At 42.8% G+C, this 6030-nt stretch overlaps 1 protein-coding gene and 1 long non-coding RNA gene across 2 annotated transcripts in view; one reads left to right on the top strand and one right to left on the bottom strand.

Annotated features, from left to right (window-relative positions):
• The window catches only part of LOC118387363 (DNL-type zinc finger protein), a 61949-nt gene that overhangs the window by 9825 nt on the left and 46094 nt on the right, over positions 1–6030 (bottom strand). The window lies entirely within an intron of this gene.
• LOC118387362 (uncharacterized) lies at positions 4072–4802 on the top strand. Its single transcript, XR_008142833.1, has 3 exons — positions 4072–4217; positions 4380–4468; positions 4614–4802. It is a non-coding gene; the product is annotated as an uncharacterized LOC118387362 (long non-coding RNA).

Genomic DNA, 6030 nt, shown 5'->3' with positions numbered 1-6030 from the left:
GCTACAGTGTGGTTTTTACTATGTTTATGAGCTTACTAGTACTAAATATACTGTATTTCAAACATAGAAGTGAATTAATTGGTTAATAGGCCTATGTGGCTCTAGTGATTTGTTGTCTGTCATGGTGGGTGTGGCTTCCCATGGCACCACATTACATCACAATTGTGATGTCATAAATGATTGTATTCTGGTATGATGACAGCCTAAAGGTTTGCCATAGCATTACTGTCATATTACAGCAACACAACAAGTTCAATTCAGGGTCAAAATCATTGCTATATTTTGGATGGTTATTTTGGTGGTAAGTAGTTGTGACCACTTGTGATTTAGTGTGAAAAGGCCTACTTTGTGGCACAATTTAATTTAGATGATTTGAATAATATAATCATATTTTTAAGCCATATTGTATCTTTTTCAGGATTACTGTAATTGAAGGAACTATGGGAAAGTTCTCCTTTCCAAGGCTCATCATAAGAATGGTTAGAATATCTTTTCTCTCACCACCCCCATAGTCAAAACTCCAGTGATTTAAAATCATCACTTTGACATATAGGCCTATGAGCTTTTCTAAGATTGAAAATAACAAGCTTGTACCATGATAACCTCATTTCTGACTGCATGTTTGTCATCATTTTCATTTCTAGCCATGGGCAAATCGGACTGCACAGGATGATTTCTGCACAGGAACTACTGAACTCCACGGGCCCAGAACACACCAGCCTCACAACTCCTCACAACTCCCCAGCCTTAATGTAAGTCCCATCTGCAGGCTAAATCTACGACCCACTAAAGTGGTCCAGACTAACTAATCATGTATGGCCAATCAGTGTAAACTTTGTACAAACTACGGCTTGATCTAGTGTCAACATGATACCTTATTGATATTCTATATCAATGAAATACAATGGAAGGCACATAATAATCCAATGAGTAAAATAAAATATACCATATTCTATTCTCAATATCCCTACTGCCCCAAAGGTGTGTAGGCGGGACAAGGAGAACACCGATTCTATCCAGAAGAAGAGGAAAAAGAAGAGGCTAAATGAGAAGGGAACCCAGGTTGAACTAGGCATGCGGGAGGATATCCATGACCTTGACCTCGCCCATTGGAGATTGGCTAGAGAGACATGGAGAACTGAGCGAGGAAACATGAGGGAGATTAAGGCGCTGTATGGAGAAATATTTAGGCTGCACCAACTCTTGGAGGAGGTAACAAGAGCCCTTTTCTTTAATCAGACTTTCATATAAGTAGATATACTGTAGTTGCTTTAGATGTTCCCAATCCTGATACACAGAAAAAAGATCTAAATAGATAGAATAGTGAAATAAGAAGGCAAGAAAAATAACTGCACACTGGAAGTATTCTGAGGAAGGTCTGAATTCTGCACTGGTAGTATTATTAAGAAGGTCTGCATTCTGCACTGGTAGTATTATTAAGAAGGTCTGCATTCTGCACTGGTAGTATTATTAAGAAGGTCTGCATTCTGCACTGGTAGTATTCTTAAGAAGGTATAGAGTCTGTACTGGTAGTATTCTGAGGAAGGTATGCATTCTGCACTGATAGTATTCTGAGGAAGGTCTGTGTTCTGCACTGGTAGTATTCTTAAGAAGGTCTGCATTCTGCAATGGTAGTATTCCTAGGAAGGTCTGCATTCTTAGAATAAAGTTGAAAAGGAATGGAAGAATTTCTGAATTTGAATGATTCCAAAAGTGTGGACCTTCCCATTTTCCTAATAGGCTAATATACAGTAATAAAACGTGTTTTCTCTATGATATTTATTACCCATCCACATGTAATTGTTTTAAGATAGTAATAACAATAACCATCAAGCTATTAAGTAATAAAAGTGTGTCTGTCATCATACAGATTGGGGTGGATAAAGGGGTGATCAAGCAGCGCTCCACCTCCTCCATTATTTGTCCCGTCTCCCCGACACTGCCAGCTTTCCCCTGGTACAACCACCACAGGTACCTCGCCAACAGCCAATCGGAGCCTGACCAGCATGCTGCCGGCACCCAGAAGGACCCACCTAAGAAACACTCAATCTTTCCCCCTCTGGACACACAGAGCTGCACCTCCCCTGATAAATGGCCTCATTCTCCGTCCAAGACATCACACCCACACGCTTCACACCGATTTGCTGTCCCATCCCACCTCCTGGCTTCCGGCCCTCCTGCCCGGATGAGACAGACCCATCTGCAGGTCCACCCCAGGTCCCCATTGACTGGCCAGGCAAAGGTCAAGGATGAGGTTAAGAGGCCAGAGACTGCATCGTCTGAGGAATTGTCTGAGGAAGTTCAACGGAGAGGAGCAGAAATTGCAAGCATGTATAAAGCACAGCTGAAAGAGAGGATGGCCCAAAAGAGAAAGGAAGAGATTCTGAAGAAAATGACAAGCAGCGATGACAAGAACGATGACACTGAGGCCTCCTGCTCCTCTGCAGTAAAACCATCTAATACCCCTGCCACAGCCCCCGAGCGCCCGGCCAGCCCAGAGGCCACGCCAGTGGCCGCCCGAGAGGACACTCAGGGGGACACCCAGCAGGACCTGGCAGAGGTTGTGAATGTGCTCAAGAGGCAATCATCTGATCTATACCTGCCTGACGACGTTTGTGAGGAGTCACTCACATGGAAATCCATTTACGAGGAGCTGTGCCCGCTCGCTCACAGAGTGAACACAGAAGCTGACTACATCAAGGCGCTCCGCGTCATCACTGAGAATGCTGTGACTCCCTCGTGCTCGTCTGAGGATGATGTGTCTCAGAGTGTGAGTGAGGACACAAGTCAGGAGGGGAGTAGTGAAAGTGAGGAGAGCATGAGTGGACAACAGCAGAGATGTCTACACAGGGATCCTTATGGTAAGAGGGACAGGAAGGAGATTGATAGTGGTAAAATGGAAGGGAGATTTGCAACCGCCAATGCAATGTCTATGATGGCGAGCCGAGGGATAGAAGAACTTAATGCCATGAGCTACGCAGACAGGATCAAATATTTCAAGTATGAGGCTAAGAGAAATGAAGAGATGATGAAGATTGAAAGGAGGAAGGAAAAAGCCAGGGATGAAGAGCTCAAAAAGTGGGAAAAGAGGCAGAAGAAATTGAATGAGGAGGAAAGGAAAAGGACAGAAAATATGGAAAAAAACAAGTTAGAGGAGCAGAGGAAAAGGGAGAAGGCAGAGATGAAACTAAAGATTGAACATGAGAAAAAGAGACAAGAGCAAGAGAAAAAGAGAGAGAAAAAAGAAAGAAAGCAGCAGGAGATGCAACAAAAGGCCTGTGCAAAAGAAGAGAAAAAGAGGGCAGAGGAAGAGAAAAAGATGGAGAAACAGAGGATGGAGGAGGAGAGGAACAGGGAAAAGGAGAGAATGAAGGTGTTGGAGATGCAGCAAAAGGCACGAGAGAAAGAAGACAAGAGGAGGAAAGAGGAACAGAAAAGGAGATTGAAGATACAGCAGGAACAAGAGAAGGAGGAACAGAAAAGGCAGACAAGGATACGGGACGAGGATAAGAAGAGAGCAGAGCTTCAAAGAATAAAAGATCACGAGGCCAGGTTCAAAATGGAGATGGAGAAACTGTATGAGAGAGAAGAGAGGAATGCACAGATTGAAAGAGAAAAGAGGCGCGCGCTGTGTCAGAAAAAAGGACAGACACAGAGAGCAAAACAGGTGGTGGCATACGAGGTCACAGCGTCTACATCTGACGCCTCTGTGCGGAGGGAAGAGAGGGAGCAACGTCCAGAGACCGCTCACGCACAGTCTGCAAAGAGGAGAACAAGGAAGAAGCAGAAGAAAGCGGCGGACGAGGCATCGACAACTTTTCAGTAGATGACAAAAGAAAGGGAGCAGACAAAAGAAGAAATGTACAAGTCAATGCTCCTAGGTATGTTGATAGATGTAAATAAACAACAAATGAGTTTGTTTTAAAGAGTAAAAACAATCAAAAAAACGATAAAATAAGCAAAAGGAGGAACAAATTATAAGGAAGCCAGGCCTGAGGGTGAAGAGGAGGAAACATGAGAGAGGAGGAAGAGAGACCAGAGTGGTTTATCAGGAGGGAAGTAGGAGATATAGAAGTAGGAGATATAGAAGGACCATGGGATAAAAGGTAAATGAGATTAGCAGTAAAGAAGAGCAGCCAAAGAAACAGATCTGTTGAAGCATTAATTGGAAAGGATGGGAGGGTTGGAGGAGGAGCACAGCTGGATGACTACATTAGGTAAGTGTTTACTATCAAAGCCTGTTCTCTGTAGAAAACTGTATTAGTGTTGATAGAAGTATGTTTAGGTAATGTTGTTCAACTCAAACACTACAATTCCTGATCTCATGTGATTATTCACCTCAAGTGAGTGGGCTTTCGGATGTTTTTTTCCTGAAACAGATTGTGGGGTATGAGGTCTGTTGAAGCATCAATAGGAAAGGATGAAAGGGAGGGAGGCAGGAAGAGGAAAACACAGAAGAGCAGATGAGGTAAGTGCTTGGGCTTGTGATGAGAGGATAGGGGCTCCACAACCGGGGCTCATGATTGAAATTTCTCAGACAAATTGTATTTTCTGTGAATCCCATTCGTTCAATGTCTGTTTGATTAATTCCTGGCGGAATAATTGTTTTACAGGAGCACTCTATGTTCTGCTTCCATGTGGATTGACAGCATTGCTTTCATGAGCTGCTGGAGGACATCATGGAGGAAGAGGGAGAGGGTCTATGATAGGCAGTTTGCCATGGCCCTAAATGGGCCTTTGAATGTTAATTCTTCCTGATTCATATCATACAACTTTACAATAAAAATGAAATGCAAGCATCAGCCTTTTCTGTTTGAGTGTGATCAGTGCAGTAGTAGTAAGATTGGTGTAAACCCAAGGAATATTCTGGCCTTCTAGGCAGTGTTCCGTGTTATTTTGCCCATTTTGTACCTTGTCAGCTCGGGGATTTGAACTTGCAACCTTTCGGTTACTAGTCCAATGCTCTAACCACTAGGCTACCCTGCTGCCCTTTCACAAAATAGATGGCATCATGAGGGGAAAATGTGGATATATTGACGCAACATCAAGACACGTTAGGAAGTTAAAGCTTGGTCGCAACTTCCAACTGGACGATGACCCCAAGCATACGTCCAAAGTTGTGGCAAAAGGGCTTAAGGACAACGAAGTCAAGTTATTCGACTGACTTCAAACCTATAGAACATTTGTGGGCAGAACTGAAAATGTGTGTGCGAGCAAGTAAGCCTACAAACTGGACTCCGTTACAACAGTTCTGTCAGGAGGAATGAGCCAAAATTCACCCAACTTATTGTGGGAAGCTTGTGGAAGGCTCCCCAAAATGTTTGACCCAACTTAATTTAAAGGCAATGCTACCAAACACTAATCGAGTGTATGTAAACTTCTGACCCACTGGGAATGTGATGAAAGGCATAAAAGCTGAAATCTTGATTATGCTGACATTTCTTAAAATATGGTGGGGATCCTAAATGACCAAAGACAGGGAATTTTTACTGGGATTAAGTAGTCAGGAATTTTTTAAAAACCTTGTTGAAATGTATTGGGCTAAGGGGTCTGTGAACTTCCGACTTCATAACACAGCATTTTCCAGCTACAATGGTTATTTACATTGTCTACACTTTCTGATCAAGTTGATATTTTAATGGACAAAAGGCTTTCAAAAACAAGGACATTTCAAGTGACCCAAAACTATTGAACAGTAGTGTGTCTATACATATGTATATTTGTTTAGTATTCCTTGCTAAATGGTGAGCCGCATTCATGGTTGAGCTCATGAGTTTGCCAAAGTTCGTCAACTCAAACAGGTTTCGTAGTACACCATTCCAGAGGGTGGCATTCTGATTTTGGTGACTATGATCCCTGCTGTCTAAGTCCTGTTACAGCAATCATCATTTTTAAATAATTTGTTGCCTAGCTAGCCAGCCAAGTTTTATACCTTAATCACCATTAATTTAAGTCATCTCTCCTGCTATGTTAGATCTACTTCATCTCTGATCCCACCTTGGGATGCATGATGAGCATAGCTGAGAAGGT

The sequence above is a fragment of the Oncorhynchus keta genome, chromosome 9 (assembly GCF_023373465.1).
Source record: "Oncorhynchus keta strain PuntledgeMale-10-30-2019 chromosome 9, Oket_V2, whole genome shotgun sequence".
Classification (NCBI taxonomy): domain Eukaryota; kingdom Metazoa; phylum Chordata; class Actinopteri; order Salmoniformes; family Salmonidae; genus Oncorhynchus; species Oncorhynchus keta.
This window is presented reverse-complemented; position numbering and strand designations above follow the sequence as displayed.